Here is a 21795-nt window from a genome sequence, read left to right as displayed (position 1 = left end):
GATCATATACCTCTCTGCAAAGCTGAAAGAATTCTGGTTAGGAAATAATATAAATACTCTATTTTAAATGAAGAGCCATGTTCCTAGGGTATAGTGCTATTTTGCCAAATTTCATTTGCTTCATCTGTTTCTAAACTTGTATTTGAGTGACTGAATATTAGCAGATAGAAAAATTTATCTTCTTGTCTAGACCAAAATATTGATGCTTGTATGGGCATTTCATTAACAGACATAGCTGTGTGGGAGGAACCGATTGCTAGAGTAAATATCCTCATATGTGAGCAAAGGGCTCAGAATCTGACAATAAATTGAATATTAAAAAAGTGAATTCTGTTTTTTCCATATAAAAATGCTGCCACCTACAGTCTCTTTCTGGGAAAGAGTTGCGTTGCTGCTTTCACCAGTCAGCTGCTGAAAGTTCTGTGAAGTCCAGTTATGCTCAGCTGTCCAATGTTGTTGCACAGGCACCTTCGAAATAGAAGGAGAACAGACTTGCAAAAAGTACTTTCTAATATAATCTTGGATATAATAATCTTTAATTGTTAACCTAAAACTTTTTGTGAAGTTGCTCTTGATGTTTTGGCTTCCATTGGGCTGCTGTCGTAACACATGGAAGAGTGAGTCTGAAAAAGGTCAGAGGCATTAAACCTTGTTCATATTTAAATCAGCGCCACGCTATGGTGCCCATATAACTACAGCGGTGCTGCGGCAGTACCCATTTGTCCCCGAGTCATGCAAACTGTGATGGATGGGCTTGGAAGGCATTTTGGACAATAGCTGTTTCTTTGGTTTTACTCTTGGTTTCTTTTAAAGACAGACCTTTAAGAAAAGCCATCCTATAAGCAGATTGCACTCATAGCAAAGTTATTGCATAGCTCTTGAATGTGGTGTTTTATGAAGAAAAACACTGAACAAAAGGACCCAAGATATATCTGGTCTGCTGTACTTTCTTTGACGATGGTCAGCAGCAGGTTGGTAAAGAAGTGTTAGAACAGGGTAAACATGCAGTGGTATAGTCAGAACAAGAAATGTGGAACAACACAGATCTTGCCAAACCTATTTATCGGTCCTAAATAAAGCCTCTTCAACTGTACAAGGTGTGTGTGGGACAAACAATTTTTCATTCATCATATTCTATATTAAATAGTTTGGAAGTAGGACTCGTACTATTATCGTCCTAGTTCATATGCTCGTGAAAGCATATTACTGAGAAATTGAAGAAAATGTTTCTTGGTGGCTGACTCATAATAGTTCTTTATCCAGAAGGAAGCAGCTATTAAAACAGCCAAAAGGCCCCACCATAATTGCTGCACTAGCTTATGGAAAACTACAGTTTTGGTTGACCTGTCGTGGCAGTCATCTGTAGCATAGGGATTTTGCAGATGTCTCTGTTGTAATTTTAGTTGGCACTTGAAATTTAGCAAGAAAAGACGTAGTCTAGGAGGCCCACCATTTTGTATAGCTGTGTATGTTACTTCTGATACTTATATTGCAAAACCTTCAGTCTCTGATATTTAAGGTCAGAAATTATAAGTGTGTTGGTCTTTTTTTTTTTTTTTTTAACCCTGGGGCCTCTTATACTGCAGTGTCTTGGAAGATTCTAAAGCTTTGAGGGGGGAAAAAAAATCAAAATACTTTATTTTATGAAGCAGTTTTGGGGTCAGTTTTTCTAAAATGAATGCTTTTATGTTGGATAGTTTAAAGACCATCTGTTAACTGAAACCAACCGTAAGTGAAGTTGCAGTTATGTTTCCTATTAGTCTTGTATCTTTCCTATTAGTCATGTATGAAAGAATACAGAGACATCCAACAGAACTCAAAACAAAAATTGAAAAAGCAGATGTTGAAACTGTTGGCTTGTTGCTTTTCTTTTACAGGAGCAAGTAATTATTAATGGATCACAAAAATACTATAAGACTAGTTTTGTAAACTGTTACCTAGAATCACAGCTAAAATGTATTTCTGATTATTGTACATTGCAGTTGAAAATTGGAGTATTTCACTTGGAGACACTGAAGAGGGTTTTAAAAAATAGATCATGAATGTTACGTCTGGAAGCATACAATGAAAGATAAAATACAAAATTTTAAATAGTTATGCACCTCTAGTCTCTCAGAGCTCATTTATTATGTTGTCATGGTGAGCAAGGAATAAAAAAATAAAATAAAAAAGCTGTTCCTTGGGTAGTTGTGACTTATTGGTAGTTATCTTTTACAAGAGTTCCATGCTGACTTAAGTAAAGATCTCTAAGAAAAAAAACAAACTTTATTTTTCAAATAAATTCAGTAAGAGCTCACAGCCTTCCATGACACCACACTGAATTATTATTAGTGTACACTGCTGTGAAAATAACACTCACTGCTGTTTAACAACAATGTCTTTCCATGGAATTTCAGAAAGGCAGTAGGAAAATGAAAGGCAGAATTGAGTGCTGTAGCAGAATTAAAGCAGTGCATCCTGAAGCCAAGATACTTTTATCATTACTTCTAAGTAAGATTACACTAAGGAAGAAGAAGAATTGACATGTACTGTATATGCAGGTCCATATGATTTGGTTGAAAAATTCTTAATGGCTTGTGTATGTTAAGCAGGAGGTCCTCTCTTGCCTGAATAAAATCTCCTTAAGTATATTTCTTTCAAACTTTCTTTTTTCCATCCTTAACCTGCAGTCAAATAACAGGAACGTATGCAATTTTCTCTATGTAAAGCTTCATTTGTCATGGAGAGGAAAGGTTATTTTTTTTGCTTACTTCTATCATGATGGAAGATGATGTGTTGCACTTGGTAGATGATGGGATTAAAATAGCTGGGAATTAACAGCCATGTCTAGGCTGTTCTGTAAGACTGCTCAAAAAGACTGCCCCAGCAATCTTCCTGGACTCTGAAATGCCACTGAGCAGGCTCTTGGATGCTTCCACATTTGCTTGTGTTTGGCTTCTGGAGGGCATCTAAACTCATGGGTACTAAGTCTGTCCCACAAGTCATCCTACTGCTGGAAGATGATTGTGTGATTGCTCTGTAGTCAGGGCAGCAGAATGGTACAGGCTATTCAGGATCTATGAGAAGATGTCTCTGAGGTTTGTGTGTACAGTTTGGGAGCTGAGGTGTTTCCTTGGGACACTGAATTTAGGAGACAAGAAAAAGGTCCATCAAGTGTCACAATAATCATTGCAAGGGCACAGATTTACTGTTGTGAAGAGTAAATAACTTAATTGCCCTCATGGGCACAGCTATGGACAAAGCCCCAAGTGCTTACTACCAACTCTTGGGAGAAAATCTTTCAGAAAGCCCAGTTTTGAGAAACCTCAGCCTCTAGTCCTGTGGAGGTTACACAAGCCAAACTTAGTGTTAGAGAGCACTAGGCTTAGGCTCCAAGAACAATGAAACAGCAGTTGATAGATAATGGGCACCGATGGGAAGACTTTCTGGTCTGGATACCCAAAGAGTTACCCAGATTTTTTATGGTTCTATGTCAACAGCTTTTTGCTCTAAATGTCATATACAATCCTACCAAAGACAGCACTCCTTATTCTCTCTTGTGGTACTGGTATCAAATCCAGTTTAAAGCCCATCTGCCAAGGCACTTGGGCAACTGATCTCTGTGGAAGACTCTTCTACAAGAAAAATCTTATGGAAGCATCATGATAGCCAAACCATCCCTATGGTGCCATCAGCCTCTGTGGTCCAGCTGGTGTGGTCATCTCCAAGCATATCCTTGTTTGTCTTAAGACTGGACTTGTGGAGAAGTTGAAGACCTGTTCTAGCTCAACAGCAGAAGTCTTCTATCAGAAAGTGGTCTGTGCTGGTTATCGGGAACAATTCAGTTCTCTTGTCCCCAAGGCCCTTGAATGCAAATCTTTAAAAATGAAAGGAATGTAGCATGCCTGGATTCCTCTGAATTCGTGACACCTAGCTGAGGTGGTGTGAACGATGAAGCCTTGAAGGGGCTTTAACATGGTAAGGTTGATGTAGCTGATGTTTCTGTCTTGTTCTTCTGCCTCTTTGTTGTATGGTTTAGACAAAATCAACTTTTTTCCTTCTGTTACAGCAGGCTCATTTAGAGAGTGGAAAATTACTTCTACAGAGATAGAGTTTTGAAATTCTTGTAGCGGACATGTTTTAGAAATGTTGGTAGTAGTGATGCAGCTTATTCTTGTTTAAAGTGTTGAATTGATGTCACTGGCCTGAGGAATCACAAATTTGCTTTAAATAGTTTCTTTTTGTGAGAGCAGCTGTACCTGTGAAAGGTGCTGGGACCAGCACAGACAGAAATTCTGTTTCATACTTTGCTGCTGACATGGTTACTCCCTCTTTTATTGACACACCAGTGTTTTTAGTAGGATACTTTACCACCTCTACTGATCCCAACACTCGATTTGTCATAACTTGAGCATAGTGCAAAAGCACACCTTCTTTCAGCAGACAAAAGTAGTTTTACACCAGTACTCTGTAAGCCCAATATGGAAAAATACGGAAAAAAAATAAATAAACCTCTTATGGCAACTATTTTCTTTCAGAGAAACACATATTTTAAGATAGCATTTACAAAGGCTTTATTGGTACTGCATTTCTATCTTACATTTTAAGTTCCTATTAGTTATGGGAACAGTTCTGAATTTACTTTATGTCAAGGCTTTAATATTAGGCAATTACAAATCCTGTATAGCTTAGGTCTGCATTTTATAGACCAAATTTACTGTTCTCAATGCTGTGCTGTGTTAATTATATTGTAACGAAACATCTATAGTAGGGATGTCACATTCATTTTCCATACTTTCTCTAGAACGATGAATTTCTGTGGCTACAACTGACACTGTGGAACCAGGCTTGTGTTTAAGCCCTGCTAGATGCTGCAGAAGGGCACTGTGACCCACAGCGGGTACATGCCTGGCATATCCCCTTCACTCCCTAGTCAGCCTGGTGTTGGCTTCTCTTGGATACTCTCCTCAACTATTCCGTCACCTGTGTGTCTTCTCTCCCTCAGCCCAAATTTGACTGCATATGCCCAACTCAACTGGTGGGGGACCACCCTAATCAAGGTTTGAGGAGAGAGATCCTTCTCCCTTTCACTTGTTCATCCCTTTCTTTTCCATGTTGTTACTGTTTCTGGAAAGCTTGCATCTCCGGGTAGAGATCACCAACTGAGTCAGTTTCGTTGAAGGAGTTACTGAAATGCATGTGTTACTGAAAATGTACCCGTACCCCTTCTACACGTCTCAAAAGCAGCAATTCATGTTGGATGCAGTGAATACTTTGTTTTCAGACATTTAAGAACTTCTGTGCCATCTTATCTGTGTCAGGCTCTAGACAATTGTGTGGTTTGATATCCTTTGCCATGTTTCTCACATGTAGATTAAGCACCAATATACATATATGGAAATATTAGTAAGCCAGTAGGCTAATGCAAATAAAAATTGGCTTTTTCACTGGAGTCTGGTCAAATACTGGTTGAAATTATTACCATATAATCATGAAGAAAGTGGGATAATCATCTCTTGATATCTTTTTTTAAAGCCTTAATTATCATTATAATGTCTTTTACAAGTGCATCTTGTTTGTATAGATATACCAAAAATTCAAAACACACAGCATCTGAATAACTTCTTTATGCTTAATGTTTTTGGTATTGCCCCACTGTTGTTGTTTATGGTTCTGATTGGATGTCGGGAACAATTTGGGACCTCTGCTTTCTAAAGGCAAATCTAACTGTTTGTATGGCTGTCCATCTGTAGGTTTTTAGTAGGTGATAATATTTAAATAAGACAGACTTATATAGTACTAGTAGGACAAATGGCTGTTTTAATGTCAAGAAATCCCACACCTCTTTGGAATCAAAATAGAAAGAATAGAAAATACAAAACACCCTTTTGTTTTTCCTGCTTTGAAAATCTGTTACTTTTTGTTTGTTTTCTTGTTTTCATAAGAGTCTACTGAGGTAAGAGACAAGGGGGTGTGTATGTATATATGTGTGTAAATATTAGAGAATGGAAGACTGAAGAGTTCTGCAGAGGGGGCCTCTGGAATCAAAGGGCCAAAGTCATTTAAATTTAGTGAGGCAAAACATTGTATAAGGTGAGATATAATCATTGAATGGTGAACTCTTAAATTACTGTTGTAACTGATAAGCTGATTGGGTTTTGGGTGTGGGTTTTTTAATGGAAAACATTCTTTACTAGTGTTGCATTATGGGGACTATTACCCAAATGCTGTTTTCATATTAAAGCGTTATATGCTATGTCTGTTGATGTAAAAATGCCTAAGATTTTACTAAAGATTACTTTCTCAGCTTATGGAAAAATGTCGTTCTAGCTCATCCATTCTCAGATTCTGGTGATAGTCCTTTTAATTTCCCTTTGCTCATATTGGATTCTAGAAAAGGTTAATTAGTTATCCACTGAGCTTGATAGAAGAAGATTTTTTTTAGAATATAATATTAAGAAATGTTCTATTGGGGTATGAAGGTAACACCACAAGGGGGTACTATAATTTTATCAAATTTGCCTTGGTAAGTTGTTTTATTAAGGTAAAGTGATTACAGCCTGCAGAGTTAATTTTAATATGCTAATACACCACAGCAAGTTGGAAACTTAAATAAAATGATACAATTAATTTAAATTTATAGAGGTAGAGAAGCTTAGTAAGGTCATCTGTATCTTATATTAAGATTGCATATAGGCTTACCAGATTTAAAAGTCAGTTTTCTTAGCAGAAAGCTTTAGAAGATTGGTGTGTATTTTATTGACCTTTGCATGAGGAAGTTAGTCTGCAAAAACTATGTCCTATGAAAAGTTTGTTTTCATGTGATAAAAATAACCCTTTACTCTCTGTATATAGAAAGCTAGTGTTTGAGATATATATATAGATATCTATAGCTCTCTCTCTATATATGTGTTTTAATGGTTTTAACACCTGTATGAAGGTGGAAATTTATTAGGAATTTTTTTTTTTAATTTGCAGTGGAAAAATGCCTCCTCGGGTATTCTTCTTTTAGTGAAGTAATTACTCTTGATTAAACTTTCTGATAAAATACACCAATATGACTTGCTGTTGGGTACATGAGTGCAGGAATTGTGTTGCTCGGTTTTGGGAAGGAGTAGATATTGCTCTTGTTTTGTTTTTGAAGCAAAGAATATCAGCACTCTAAAATATCTGGTCTTTTGAACTTTTATGTCACTGCTGTGTTCAGATAATGCCTTCCTGAGCTCCAGAAGAATAGAGTAGAAATGAATTTACCAGAAACAGGCTTTTTGAAAACCTTGCTGTTATATTTGGCCAGGGAAACTATAAGTATAAAACCTAAAATTTAATAAAGAATGAGGGAAATAAACAAGAGTACAGTGAAGCAGGAGTTATGAGAGACTAGTTCTAACATTTTGTTTGTATGCAGCCTGTTGCTATTTGGCTGTTTTATCTATCTAGAGCAGAATTTATCTGAGCAGCATAATCGCTCCTGGCACAGAGAAGCCATGATTTCAGGCTGGGGTCTCTGGATGCATCCTGCAGACATGAAGTAGCATCACCACCAGTAATGTGGAATGATTGGTAGAAGGTAGATAGATGGGTGTTAATTCCCAAGGGCTGCTGTGGGGGATACGAGAGGGGGATGGTGTAGAACTGTTAACAGCGGTCCTTGTTGTCTTTGGAGATTTTGATGAAGTCCACAGAGAGCCAAATTAGAAAACAGGAAAGTAATAATGTGTCAGTAGAACACATGAGAAAAATATCTTCTCATAATTTCTACAGAAGATAACTAATTTGTTATTCCTGTGATCCTCTTGAGTGAATTTTACTTTCATTAGGGGGTTCCTGAGATCACTGTTTTCCCCTAGGATATGGAAAACCAGATTACACATCCACAAAACAGTCGAGAGGCTAGTTTGCCAGAGACAATAACTGGCAATGATGTAACAAAATGGGATTTTCCAAATGCTTTTAAAGATGTTTTCAGTGACCATTTGCAATCTGTTATTAAAATCTACACAAAGCATCTGTGTATATTGAAGGGTACACTGAACTGACAAAGTGTTGCAAACCGGCTATTGGTGCAAGGAAGTGGATGTATGAAACCCACAGTCAAACAAGGATTGATCCAGCTTATTGGTAAAAACCGACAGATTTCTTTTTTCTGAAAACTATGTATTGTACAAACCTCGGAGAAATAAGGGTTATGGTGACACTCTCCTTACATGTGGGACTCTCTCCTTTATTTTGTTAACCAAGCAAACCACCATTGCCCATGCAATTTGAGTGCTCCCTATCGCTGGATATTTCTCCCTGTGTGAGGAAATAAACAGATAATGTTGAGTGTGGCTTTTTGGCACAGTGTATGGAATCTGACATTTTAGAAAGTCGTAATGAGTCAGCTTCTGCAGAAAACAGGTCCTGTTTTACTGTGATCGCTGTTTATAATGGTTTACAGAGATTTGGCTTTGTCATAAAAAGTGCACATCAATGGAAAAGGAGTGGGAATTTTGCTTCTGATGGAAACAAAATGCTGCTCATTCTTGTCATGACTTACTGTTGGTCATTCTTCGTCTTTGTGTTGAAGATGTGTCCGAGGAGCATCATCATAACTTCATTAATGAAGTGAGGTAGTCTGTCTTAGTGTTCTGCATCTTCCACAACAAGAACAGGAGGCTGGATTTAAGGACATTTGAGTAACAATAACTGGGTATGATTTCACTGGGTCTGAGTTTTGTCCCATTTAGGAAGACTGCCGGCGAAATACAGTAGAATTGGGAGTTCTAATAATAAGGATATTTATTTACAGAAACCTTGTATGTAACTTTTTTTCAAGAAAAAAACAAGTTAATGCATTCTAGATTTTATTACAAATTACTGGTATTAAACTATCAAATTATATGCACAATTAAATTTTTATTAAATAAGGAATAATGTATGCAATATTATGATAATCTTCTAAAGTATAACAAGTTTAACTTTAACAGCACCATGCACTGTGCCCCTGCTTCTCAGGGGACTAATTTTAAAAGTAAGACGTTCAGCAATTGAAAAGGAAATTACAAAATTAGTCACTTGAGTAATTTAAACATGCAAATAAGTATCCCAACTGCGTTGATACCAGATTTAGTTGAATTTACTAGGGCTGCTTAGACTTTATCATCCTAATTATTCTGGCTTTGTGTCAGACTTAAGAAAGCAGAAAGTCAGAATTTTCTGTTACAGAAGTTTCTTGTAGTACTGTGTGTTCACTAATGCACTCACTGGCAAAAAGATATTCCAAGGTTTTTTCCCCCTAATTAGCAGAACAAAGGCACTCAGGACTGTTCTATCATTGCCTCTCATAAGAATACCAGAGATTTGAAAACACTTCATTTTTACTTGCCAAGCTGCATGACGTTTGATGCATGTACTGATATAAAATCATACAGCATAACTGATTTAATTCCATCTGTTGGAGCCTCTTGTGAATTCAGTAAAAGTTACCCGTAAGAATGATATGCCAGGTTGGGGCCTTCCCTGGGTTGCAGGTTGCTAGTAACTTACATAGGAGGTTATGGAAGCACATCTCAAAATCCATGGAAGCATTTCTCAAAGTACAGTAGGTGGTTCATAATCATTACTCTTCACTGTCTCTGTCATGTTGGTATGCAAACACTCTAGTGAGGGATCAGGACCTTGCTGCTGTTTGGGTATAAACTGCAAAGATGGATTTACTGTATTTAAAAAAGAAAAATAAGTCAAGAAAATTATTCTTGAGGCAACTTTTTAAATGGGTAGAATTTGAGCAAGATTGCATTTATCAAGGCTGTAGAGAAGAATCATAGAATCACAGAATGGTTTGGGTTGGAAGGGACCACAAAGGTCATCTAGTTCCAATCCCCCTGCCATGGGAAGGGGCACCCCCCACTGGACCAGGTTGCTCAAAGCCCCATCCAGCCTGGTCTTGAACATTTCCAGGGCTGAGGCATCCACAGCTTGTCTGGGGACAGACAACTGGTTTCTCTATCATGCCTTTCCCAAGGAGACCTTCATGGTAGAGAAAACGGAATAGGGTTTGCCTCCTTTCTGTTGCCTGAGTAGCATCAATTAAATGGAGTAGGGCAATGAATCATCCTTGTAGACTGATCTGTTGTTCAGTTGTCTGTTCTAGGTTTGCTGTGATAATTGTGAGTTTGGCAATATTCTGCCTTTTGTTGTTATGTTTAGTTAATGACTTTTTTTTTTCCCTCCTCAGAACCATCTCCTTTTGTGATATTTGCTTTGACATTAAAACATATTTGGCTACCACGAAAATATAAATATATTTTAGAAATCTTATCTATAAGAAACTAGTTAAACCTTGCAAGAGAAATGATGATGAAAATAAACGCATGACCCAATTGCATGTGCAGGACTGTTCTCAGGCCAGTATTAATCTTAAAAGAATGTTAATACAAAACATTAAGATAAGAAATCAAGAGACCAGTCTCCACTTACCTAAAGTCCAGGAGCTCCCTGCTGAGCTTTGCTCGACCAGCAGGTGTAGAAGTTATGTTATTAAATCGATTTAGTCCTTATTATTGGCATTTGGATGAGCATTCAGAAGATGTCAGATTTTTTTTTTTTTTAAAGGTATTTTAGTGATAAAAGGCTGAGAGTCAAGCAGATATTTCTTCTTATTTTTTGGCATAACTTTTTAAATTTTTCCCCCAGGAACTGTACATAACTACCACATTTTCCACATGTGGGTAGAAATGGAAATAATCTTTGCAGCTATGGATGCTTCTTAAGATTAGTTGAAAGTAAAGATGGACATAGGGCTTCTGCTCTATAAAGAAGGTGAGAAAACAAATAAGAACAAGTGTTAATTCATGTACACAGAATTTGTGTCTGCACAGCAGGTGAAAATGCTACATTAATGCTGGAAATATCTGTCCTGCTGTGTAGTTTTCCTTCCTTTTTATTACTTCAGTGTTTGGTCTTGTATGAGTGCACCATACTTATTTGCATGTTACCACGACAGATTCCTCTTTGCTTCTAGTTATCCTTATAAAGAGATAGATGCTCCACACGACCTCAATAAAGTATTCAAATGAAATAATTAAAAATATCTTGGTTTTCATAGTACAGTGTATATATACATAAATATTATTTTTAGACTGGGTTATTAATTGCACACAAATGCTAAATAAAAAGAATGTTGTTAAAATGTAATGTCAAACACTTCTAATTATGGAAACGTCAGGAGCAGGATTCAGTCAGAATCTCCATGAGATTAAATTGAAAATTATCTCGACTGTGTAACTCAAAGCATCTAGCGCTGTTGAGCACTCTGTGTAAAAACAAATCCCATTAACTTAGTATCTGAAAATACACAGCACATTGCAAACGACACCCCCTATTAGCAGGCTGGAGGTCAGTGTCTGTGGAACATACAATTAGCGACAACTCTGGCAAGTCTGATTTAACAGAGTGGCTTAAATTTGTAGAAGTCTCTCCAGGGGCAGGATGAAATCCGGTTTTCCAGGGAACTTAGTTGTCCATAACCATCAGAATTTTCTTCTTCTTTTTGCCCCAGACCGGCCTGACCCATGTTTCAGAAACCATTAGCTGTGGCCATGGTACCGCCACGGAGCTCAATATGTCTTTGATCTGTAAATATACAGAGAGTCCAGGCTTTCTGGGGTTAACTTCTCAGCAATTAATACTGCTGAAAACTTGAGCTGAATGTCCAGTTCAAATTAGCCTGTTTTCAGGGAAAAAAGTGTCTTGCCTTGGTCTCAGGGGGATGCAATGGCTGTGTTGCAATGGGGGTAGGACAAGAGGAGCTTGTGGACCAGTGCAGGCTGCTCTGCATGACCCAAGCTCATGCTGCTGTCAGGTGTTTCAGGTGTATGATGCTACATGCCTTACGTGTCTTCCCACTTGTTTTCAAGTGGATTCTTTTATTTTTAAAGGAAGGGAGACTAGTCTTGTGGTGGTCCTGAGGTTGATGGCAGACTTGCTGCATGCCTCTCCTGGTGCTTCAGGTGGTGCTCTCTGTCCCTATGGCATGTTCTCAGGCTGCACAAACATTGCCGGCATTGAGGGCAGTGTCTTGTGTTGGGTTTCCACAGGACTTAACAAACAGAGCTGATTGTAAATCTGCCATTTGGTATAAAATACACATAATACTATATTATTTTATATGCAAGTTTATTCAAGGGTTGGATACAAAGATCTCTGCAGACAATGCTTCATTTTGTTTGTGTCCAAATTACTAGCTATTTTAAGCCTTTGTGTATGAATAATAGTGAAATCTTGGAAATGTGTGTTCCAGGGATTTACTCTGTTCTGGTTCTCTGTTGGATCTGCAGTTGTCTTGTTTTAAGATATATGTTGTGGAAATAAAAATTCTTCTTTTTTTCTTCTTTTTTTTTTTTTTTCCCCCCTGTGAGAATAAGAAGGAAAAGAACATATAAAATTCTAATTAATTTGATAATTCCGTCTTGCCATCCACACAAGTTCCCAGTGAAAGCTTGTTATTCAGGAGGGGCTGGATGTGATATATGTCATGCTTTGTTTTGGTCTGTATATTTGCCCACCTATTTTATTGATGCTATGTTATATTCTGAAAGGGTTGAACAAAGGCAGTGTATAAAGGGGAACTTTTTTTTTAAAGGGAAATGAGTGCAGTAAGTGGAAGAAGACCAAAAGCACATTAAAAAGACGAGCCTCACATCAGTCATTTTAAGTTACTCTTCCAGACTGCTTTATGTGGCACTCGTGTTTTTCCAGTGTGTTTTTTCTGGTAATGCTTTATGTATTTTACTTGACACAGCAGGTACTTGGGATTTGTACTTTTGTATACATGAATTACAAAATGGGCTTTTTATTTAAAATTGGTATTTCTACACAGTTTTATGCAGCAAAGTGGTGAATTGGTGCACTAGTACTTCAAACTGGCAGGTCAGTAAAACGTAGTTATAGTCAGAATATTGACTGTAAAAGTGACATCATGGAATCCTTGTTCTTTTTCAATGATTCCAGCAAAGTTGCAGTTTACAAGCTAAAATCTGATTTTTATTCCTCCCTTCCGAGTTCTTCCCATAACTGCAGGCTCTGGTCTCATACATTATCATCAGTAATAAGGGCTCTACAGGCAGAGCTTAGTGAATACTTCTGTTTATGGTGTGTGAGGCAGGCAGGCTCCAGTTCGTACTTCTCTATACGTATTGCCGCTGCAGAGATAAAAAGAACAGAAACTTCTTTTAATTACTGTAAGCAAAAATGATGTGCAGGGAAGAAGCAAGGGCTGTTTTCATATTGGTACATCCCTGTTCATAATGAGAATTTCCAAAATACGGTAAGATCATGTTTATAAGCAAGCAACATGACAAAACCTGCCCCGGGGAAAAAAGATCACATCCTCGAGTTGCAAGCAAAGAACAGGGACAGGGTGATTGGAACTCCTCTGAAGAGCTGAGATCTTGGCTGCTGGTCAGGATCCTTTTCCTCAGTTTCCTGATGCAAAGTACTCAGTGTGATCTGCTGCCAGAGAATTTCCTCAGCTGTGTGCAACTTCCCTGGTGCCCTAGGAGTTGGTAAGTTAAAATAGTGCTGGACTGCTCCAAGATGTATCTGGGACTAAGCTTGCAGTCCTGTTCCAAGACACAGGATCCACAGTTGTTCTTCCTATCTAGGCCTTATTGAGCCAAGCTGAAAATGTATGGTGGTATTTTAAAGTACTTGGAGTGCTTTACAGAGTAATTAGTTTAATGAGAAGAGCAGAGATAAATGAAGCAGCAGGTGTGTGCTCTGTTATAGCTCAAATGTAGAGAAAAATTGCACACTGAAGGATGGGGACACAGCTACAGCTTCTGTAAGAAGCTTGCTGTATGTTTTTATTTTGAAAAAAGAGGACTGTTATAAACTTAAGTGAAATGAATCTTATAAGCAGAAAAAAAGCAAATGGTGCGCATTCATGCTCATCTTTCATTTTACTGTGTGCTGCAAAATTGGTCACAAGCCTAGAAATACATGAATTTTTCTATGCTTTTTTCTGGAGAATGCTTTGGTGTACAAATGTAACTTGTTACAGTGAAGTGAAACCAAAGAATTTCAGTCTCCAGGTCTGCTGTCCCATGCACAGATACCTGTTACTTATACAACTTCTTTGTTGTATCCCGTTGGTCTTTGGGAATTTACATTGACTGCTCAAAAGAACAGAGCAATTTGAATGTATACCAGTGGCTTCCTTTGTTCCCCTATGATATTTACGTTGAAATACTCATCCTAAGAACATGAGATAGCAATACCTTATGTGTGGTTTGCATTTTCTGTTTCCCAGGAAAGGGAGGAAATTTCCTGGCTGCAAGGAAAAATGGAAAACTGTCTCCCATCAGGTGTGTTACTTTTGGGCTGGTGTGAAGGATGCTGGAGTAATATTGAGCGCTCTTCTCCTCCCGTTTCTTAATGAACCAAGTGGTCAGAGAAATCTTTTGCATGAGGCAGTGCACGGTACACTGGTTCAGTGACACATCTTGAGTGGCTTTGTACACGCAGGACATGGTGAGCACTATATTGATGCTGGTTGGAGGAGTCTGCAAACGCTGTGCTGTGTCTCAGGACTTAGCTTAGTTTGTGGTTACTGGCCTGTCAGAGGCAGAACTGTGCCAAAATAACACTGAAATGGGCTTACTGGCATTGTGGGAGGTGATTGTTGTAGTCTTTGGATCTACATTATCTTCACTTTGCTTATTGTGTTCTCAGCATTGTAGAAAAGTTCATCTTTCAGGTCTTCAATACAGAATAAAATATTTAATCAGAAGGTAATATTAGGTCTAGAAATGAAAGTAGTCTGGATTCTGAGGAGAAAACTCAGTGTCTCCAGACAATATCAATACCAGCTCTTTAAAGCTGAGCTGGCTCTTGGCTGCACAGGTGACCTTGGGGCACCCCTGAAGCTCTGAGTCAGCGAGGAGACTTTGGATTCCTCTCTTGGTTGGTTCTGGAGCCTTCACTGGGCAGCAAAAATGTCACTCAAAAAACTTGTAGTTTAATGGAGTTTTTGTTCTGCAAAGAATGAGTTAGCTTTCAAAATATGTGCTTGTTCCTCTTCTGACCTAAAAAGTCTATTTTTTGTTCCCTGATGTCACGGGGCCAAACTTTCTCTCTTCATTGACTTTAGAAAGAAGACTGTGATTGTGATAATCCATTGGATGCATTGAAGGCTGTGTAATTAGCATGCAGAAGCACCACTTAAGTGCTTGTCTTCATAAATTCGTTTTCCCTTCTTCTGGAAAAAAGTGTTGATATTTTAAGTATTTTTAACTGTTCTTGCCTTTTTTTTTTTTTTTCCTTCCTTTTATGACATAAAAATTCAGTTTGCTGGTTCATTTTGAGCCTGACTGGAAGGGTAAGTTTGTTTATTTTGGCAGCTTAGTTGTAAATCGGCCAAGAGGAAAATGAAAAACTGTAGCCTGTAGGCATTCTGCGTGTGCTTATCTAAGTACTGCTGGAGCAGGGATAACCGTCTCTTTCATAGTGGAGAATCCACTCTGTGCAGGAGAAAAGGTTGGGGAGAAGCCTCCCTTATTTATATTTTCCTCTTTTTGTTTGTTTTTTTTACTGTATCAATTATGCCCGATGTCTTGAATGTGACAGGTCTGTTGTCAGTATTGGCAGAGGCATAGGCACACCTACAAACAGTAAGCTGAGGGTATAGTCTAAAGTACTTTTGCCCAACAGGTTTAAATCAATATATTAAATATTTTTTTTTCTTCTCCTAATCTTTTGAAAATAACTTGAGACTGTATATCTGCTGTTTGAGTATTAATGTAGCAGTGAATCAGAAAACAATAATAATTTATGTGGGTTCCTTTTTTGGTGTTATAACTCAAAAAAGGGCATGCATTCCAATAGATTGGGCACAGCTGGCTGGTACCCTCAAGACTCTGCTCTGTAATCGCAGTCAAGGACAAGCGTCGGTGGGTGTTATTGCTGTGATCCCAAACATCTCACAAATTTTATCGGTCCTTTCAATACCCGGATGGGACATATGAAAGATGAGCATTCATCTTTCAATGGGAGCATTGCTTCCATCTCTGACTCCATGAAATCCCTCAGCTGAAGCATCCTTTGCATCCTGTTTTTCTGTGGTTGACACAAGCACCATCAGCAGTCAGCAAAGTGCAGAGCTTTGCACTTGGGAGCTGGCAGGTAAGTTAGGGATGGCTAATTCCTGCTTCGATAGGATTTGTAACATCTGGACTCTGCAGCATGCTGCTATGCTGATGTGAGATACTGAATAGCTTTGAGCATTACAGGATTTGCAAAATACTCTTAATTTGCTTTTACAAAGTGCAGGGAAATAGAACATTATCATCTATTTCATATTAAAACATTTTAAAGATCTGTATTTACGAACTTTCCAACAAGTTTTACCACTTTGCGTTATGCTTTATGTGCTGTTTATCCCTGGGAGATGTGGGATTTTTTTCTTATGAGGGATGCTAAACATGTAAAATCCTAATTCATTAGCAGTTGCTAAAAGTTCAAATGCTGTTGCTGTTCTGTTAAAAAAAGAAAAAGATATTAGTGAGCTAGGGAGAAGAAACTGGATTGAAAAAGTAAAAAAGTAGTGAGGGACCTACGTGGTGGTGTTTTTTTTTGTTTTTTGTTTAAATGTTCCTGCTAAAAGGCATCTACCCTATCCTCTCAGGACTTTGGTATTGTTTTTCTGTCAGTTCTTTCACAAATAAACTATTCTTTCTGTTATTCTAATCATACATGTACACTAAAGCCTAATAAAATTCTTCCTCACGTATCTGAGAGAAAAAATGTATTCTTTTGTTTTGGGAAGGCCGGCGGCTGTGGCTCTGGTGGATTAGCAGATGATAAGCTTATTCCAGAGAAACAGCTCTTTCAGGAAAATTGCTTTGACAGAAAACTCTAATTCATGTGACCAGAATTCACATGCTTTAAAAGTAATTAGGGTGACTGGCTTTCGTTAAAAATAAATACATAAACCAAATCCAACGGTAAATTTGGCTTTTGCTCTGAAGCGTTTCCCTGGCCCTAGGTCTGTCCTGCTGCTGGGGAGAGTGTGGTAAATGCAGGGGGAGAAGGAGTTACTGATGAGGGGATTGAGAAGCCTTTATTGCTGGGAAAACAAAGTCATCCCTTTCCTTTTAGCTAGAGCTCTGACTTTCAGGAGCCGGGAACACAAGCAGCCTCGCCACGGAGGTGCTGTCTCGTGGCCATGCTGTAGGGAGCCTGCGGGTTGGTACACATCAGTTTGGAGCTGTGTAGTTTAACACATCTGCTGATAAGGAAAAGTACAAGGGGGCATTAAGGTATCTAGTGCTGCTGGCAGTGAGTGGCTGTGTGTTGGACTGGCTGATGGTGGCATCACCTGTAGGACAACCCTGTGGCTGGTACCTGGTGTGCCTCATCACGGGGTGGAGGAGGCCAGACTGGCAGCACAGTTCCCCAGTTCCCATTAGTGGAAGAAAGCATCTGTATTTTCTTGATGTGTCTTTAAACCATTAAAATGTCTTTGAGGGGGAAAGGGGAACTAAACTTCCGGTAGAAGTGATGCTTTTGATGGCCTTTTCTTTGTGGCCAGTACAGAGCACTGAGCGTTATTTTCTCCCTTTCTTTTTGTCATAATAACAAATTCAAATTGTGGATTTAACGCCGCTTTGCTACTGTAAATTGTGTGCCTGAGGCAACACCTTTCCACTGACTCATGTTTTTCCGCTTTTAACTTGTGTTCGGGGGGAGTGAAGAAGACTGACTGTGTGCTGGGCTTCTGTGCCAGCCTGGGTGGACCTGGCTGAAGGAAAAACAGTTTTACTGTATCTTATTTGGGACTAACCCTAATTGTAATTCCTTATTCTGCTGAAGTGTGTTTCTCTCCTTCCTGCCTCTTGAAAAAGATTCTATTGCAAAAGAAATCACAGGTCATGATTAAATAAAAAGCAGTATCTGTCTGTAGTGTTTGATCCATGTGTGCCGTGGCGACAGCTGGATGGGGTGGGAGTTTCCATGTGTGTGCTTTCTTATAAAAGTTTGGGAAAAATCAATTTGCAGAATTGGGATGACTCCCAGTGCAGAATTCACATTTAAACCAGGCATGCCACCGTGGCTAATTGGCACAGGGCTGGTGATAGGCAGGAGGGGGGAGGCGAGGGGGCACGGGCACCTCATGTGCGATGCCACCGGAGCATCATCATCCTGCCCAGTCCCGGACAGGGACTTGCCCAGTGCTGGAGCCTACCAGGTGCCCAGGTCGGTGGTGAGGGCATCCCCAGGGCTTAATGTGGGTAGGTTTGGTGTGCCAGGTGGTACTGGCGCCCAGCGGGTGCTCCCCCTGGCCAGGCTGGTGATGCCCAAGCCTCGCCTGGGGAGGAATGCACCCAGCAGATTTCCCCCAAAGGAAACATGAGGAAAACATCTTGTTTTAAGAGAGATATTTAATATGTTTTTCATATTTGGAAAGAAGTTAATGTCTGGGAATGTCCTTTTGCTCCCTGGCCAGCACGATTAATATTACTTTTGATCTTTTTTTGAAAAAAAATTTAGATTAAAAGTGATTTATCTGCAACGAAAGCAACAGCAATTACTTACTCTGTATTAATGTTTAAAGTTGCTTTCTTTTAAACGTTATTTTTGGGAGGGTAAAAGTTCTTAAAAATAAACATGGTTCAAATTATTTTTAGATTAAAATACTTTATGGAAGGAGAGCTGAATTTTAGCGTTTGAGCAGTAAACCAGGAAGTCAAGACTTTGGGGAAAACACAGATGTAGAAAGGCTGAGCAAAAATGTGCTTTCAACTGACTCAGGCTAATTGCACAGAGTCCCTAACGAGGGTGCTTCTGTTATTGTGTCCAGGTGGGTTTGTTTGCTGCCTTGCAGCGCTGCTAGCCCTGCTCTAGGGCTTGGCTGGCCGTGCTGTGCCATGGGGGGGACATACCAGCTGGCGGGCGCAGGCAGGGATTAGGCGCAGGGCTTGACCAAAGCGGGGTGGGATGCACCCAGCCATCACACATGGGAAAGCTTTGCCTGCTCGACTGGTTGTGTAAAGCGTTGCTAAAAGCTTCCCTCAGCAGCGTGTCATCGTGTGTTTTATATAGGATTATAAATTAACAGTCAAGTAATTCAGAATGTGCTTGAAAAAGTGTGTCAAGAAGTATTTTTGTAGCTTTTTCGCCTGTGCAACTGAAAGCTTCATCTGGCTGGTCCTCAATGTTGAAATCTGGCTGGGAACCACCTAACCACTAAACACAGCTCAAGGTCATAGGGTGGAGATCATGGCATTTTACTAGTTATTAATTGTACCACGGCCCTTCTAGAGCCAGCAACAGGTGTGATGTCCTGAGGCCGGGGCTGGCCCCTTTCTGCCCTGGGGGAACAGTGGACTGCAAACCTGGGCCCGCTCCTGCACCCACAACAGTTGGTTGCTGGGGGCTGAGCATGGCTCAATATATTGCGTCGGCTGGGATGCTGCTTGTGCTGGGCTGTGCTGGAGAGGGGGAGAGAAAAGCCTGCTTTGGTTCGTTCTTTCTTTCTTACTTACTTATTTTTCTCATTTTTGAATGTATAAAGTTATCTCAGCTTATACCTTAACTTTGGGAGATGTGATAACTGGCAATGCAACTGTCATCTGTGCAAGGGGGTTTGGATGTGCAGGTGAAAACTGTGGATATGGAAGGATGGAGCAGCAGCCGTTGTTGCAGGTCCCTTATGAGCAGAGAGATTACACAGGCATTACAGCCACTGAGGTTCTGCACAATTTTTATACTCAGTTTGTACTTATTTTTATGTATTTGATTTTACATAACCTTTTTGAGATAATAGGTGGGGTTTTTTTGCTTGGTATTGTTAGAGTTTTATTTTAAGACCTTAATCAGCCTTAGAGTAATTCTTAGTTATTATTTTTGAGACTATTTTTATATGGTGAATTCTGGAACACAAGAGTCCTTTTTACCCAGGAGTAAGTTTTCTACAAATGCATTTCCAGAACGCATTGAGGTACTTACTCAGATTGATATTTTCCATAAGAACACAATAAATGCCAGTAGATATTTCCAGTAGCAAACAGGGACGTATTATTTGTGCCGTTGTACTGATGGGGGTACCTGATGGCCCTTGGGCTGGCTCAGCTCAGGTGCTCCGTCTCCCAGCTGCCAAGGGCTTGCAGAGGAGTGCTGTGGTGCATGAGTTACTCAGGATGGGTCTGCCTTCAGACAATGACCACTGTGAACGCTTCTGGTTATTTACAAACTTAAGTATTGTATGTAAACAGGCTTCAATTATTTCAAATTGCATTTAATTTAAAATTGCAATCATAAGTAAATTCTATTGCAGGAGAAAATGTGATTTTTAGTGAAATAAAACTTAATTACATTAAAGTAATATTTCAATCTCTTTTGCATCAAGCTCTGATCAGTAAATGCTTGTTCTGTGGAAAATCTTAACACAATGAGCTTGTGCTCTGTATGTCCCATTAATGAGGCAAATTGCAGTTGCCAAAATTTTGAATTGTTACTATGTTAAATATTCAGATTTAATTAAAAATCAAATACATTCCACAGATGTTATTTGTAGGAAAAGTGGGTGAAAACTACCAGGGTTGCACTTTATAGCCAGCCTGGTGTGGGCAATGGGTGGGAGCTCTGGCTGGGGCGCTCAGGGTCTGCGTGGCCAGTTAGGTACGAGCCCATTCACAGCTGCAGAGCAAAGAACTGGCAGTGGTTCACGCAGGGAAATCCGCCCCGCTGCTCTCCCCATTGTGCCCATATCATCGACATGAGCGTGTTTCTCCTGGGTCACCTGCAGGGGGGGGCAGAACTGTCTCCTGGGCAGTCAAAGGCAAGGGAAGGTCCAGTTGGGCAGCGAGCAGTCTTATGGACTGGGATGCATTAAGCTGAATCTTTGCTTTTTCTTCTAACTGCTTTCTGCTTCTGGCTATGTCATGTCTAATTAATAATAATGTATTAAAAAACCAAGGCTAACCTATTGAGTCCATAATGCATGAATAAGCTAAAAGGATAACCCCAAGTTACTTCTTCCCTACTTATAGAAAATAGAACTGAGTTTTTGATTTCGTATTAAGACCTTTCTGGTATGATAGCACGTTATATACCACATACATGATTTTCAAAGGAAACATGGTTTATCCTTCTCATTCGATTAAAGTCTGCGATGAGTAACAGAGATTTCCTTTTACTTACGCCTTCCATTATGGTCCTACAGAAGCTATTTAGGTGGAAATATCGCAATGGTCTGATTGTCATGCAAAATCACCCATGTTATTTTCAGCCTTAAAAGCCCAAAGCGATGTGTATCCACCCTGGGTCAGAGGCACCTGAAAGTGGTTCTGTAGGACTCATGCGTGTATGAATTCCTATGAAGCAAACCTCTCCTGCTTGGCAGTCTTTTGGGCATCAGCTCTTTCCCAGGGTTTTCTGGGGGGTGGCAGAGTAACCACTGCTGCAGGGGGGAAGTGGGGCCAGAGATGACCCACCTTTCCCTCCTCAGTCCTAGGGTTTGGCTCAGACTAAAGAATATGAATTGTTTGGACGTGGCTGTGCTGAAAGCTTAGTGCAACACAAGCAAAAAAAAAGATTTAAACTTGAAATTGATCTTTAGTTAATGTCTTCTACAAAAACACACTTAAAGAGATGTTTTACATTTCTGAAGCCCGTGTGTATTATAGTAAAGAAAAGTCCATTATTTCTTGTTTTAATATATGAGTGATCTTTCAGGAGTTAAGACAAAACCATTATTGTTTTAATGTCTTTCAGTGTTTCAGTAACTGATAGCTTGCTTTAGTTCTTTAAAGCTGAGATTCTTCTTGCCTGGTA

The sequence above is a fragment of the Numenius arquata genome, chromosome 13 (assembly GCF_964106895.1).
Source record: "Numenius arquata chromosome 13, bNumArq3.hap1.1, whole genome shotgun sequence".
NCBI classification, from domain to species: Eukaryota; Metazoa; Chordata; class Aves; order Charadriiformes; family Scolopacidae; genus Numenius; species Numenius arquata.
The sequence above is the reverse complement of the archived record's forward strand: the minus strand, read 5'-3'. Positions refer to the sequence as shown.